The sequence below is a fragment of the Alligator sinensis genome, unplaced genomic scaffold, assembly GCF_000455745.1.
Source record: "Alligator sinensis unplaced genomic scaffold, ASM45574v1 scaffold680_1, whole genome shotgun sequence".
Taxonomy (NCBI): domain Eukaryota; kingdom Metazoa; phylum Chordata; order Crocodylia; family Alligatoridae; genus Alligator; species Alligator sinensis.
In genome coordinates, this window is record NW_005842508.1 from 50,542 (window position 1) to 51,897 (window position 1,356).

The 1,356-nt window shown below is 47.2% G+C and overlaps 1 protein-coding gene across 8 annotated transcripts in view; it reads right to left on the reverse strand.

The window, feature by feature from the left end:
• The window catches only part of RFX8 (RFX family member 8, lacking RFX DNA binding domain), a 51,302-nt gene that overhangs the window by 29,501 nt on the left and 20,445 nt on the right, over positions 1 to 1,356 (reverse strand). The window lies entirely within an intron of this gene.

The window sequence follows — 1,356 nt, forward strand, 5'->3', positions numbered from 1 at the left end:
CTGTCCGTCACCAATTGTTTCTGCCCATTTAGCAGGGGTCCTATTCCTTCCTGGGCCTTCCTTTTACTCCCTATATATCTAAAAAACAATTTCTTGTTGTCTTTTACTTGGGTTGCCATCCTCAGCTCCATGGTAGCTTTGGCCCGTCTAACTGCCTCCCTACAAACATGAGCAGAGGAGGTGTATTCGTCTTTGGTGATCTCTCCCTGTATCCACTTTTTATGTGCTCCCCTTTTGGCCCTTAGGCTGCCCTGGATTTCTCTGGTCAGCCAGGGAAGCCTCCTGGCCCCTTTCCCTCTTTTGCCTCGCACGGGAATCGTCTTGCTTTGTGCCCAAAGGATCGTTTCCTTAAGGCACAGCCACCCTTCTTGGGCTCCCATCACTTCAAAACTCCTACTCTGCAGTGCGTCCTTGACTAATCGCCTGAGTTTTATTCGGTGCCTCAGTTGTTAGAACTCTTACCCAAAATGGGCGAGACTTAGGGTCTAGACCAGTGGTTCTCAACCTTTTTAGACCCAAGGCATCCTTAGTTGGACTCAGAAAATATCAGTTCTTAGCTTTCACTGATTTTTTGATTATGGAAAAATAATAGAACAGTTCTGTTGCAAAGAACTCAGAAAGATCACAACAGGTCAGAATGTTTTTGACACAATGGATTCTGATTTTAAATCTCTGGGTTTACTTCATGAACCACGTATAGGCGTTTGCACACCTATGTGCTATATCGCATGGCACCCAATGACAGTCTTGAAAAGATCTCATGGCACCCCAGAGTGATGTGGCACCCTGGCTATGAAACACTGCTCTAGACCCTGCTTAGACCGAGGAATTCAAATCCACATCGCTGTCCAGGAGAATGCCTTAGCCACTAGGCCAAAGGCTGTTCTAATAGGGAATGGTTGTTGTGTTTTTGTAGAGTTCATTTCTGTTACTGTGTTAGGTGTGGTCTTGACATGTGCTCCATCATGTGCTCTACCAGATTGGACCCCTGGGTAGGGAGGGGATTCATGGGAAAGAAAAAGTGTAGTTTGAGAATCCCTGTTAGTGTAGGCCTGAAATAGGTACACAAATGCTAGCCCTACCAAGATGGCAGCAATTCTCAGCATATGCAGAAACTGAATGCTAGATTCCTAGTAGGGGGTGCACCGATAGAGATTTTGGGGGCCGATACCGATAGTCGATTTTTAAGGAGGCATATCAGCTGATACCGATCCAATTTCCAATACAGCTGTAAGCAGCTGGTAAGTTTGTTGTGGTGGAAGGGGAGGGGGAAGGAAGGGGCATAGGAGGGTAGATCAAGGGCCCTGTGATGAAGGGAGTGGGGCTGGGGCAGGTGTGTGCTCCCTGGATCTGTGA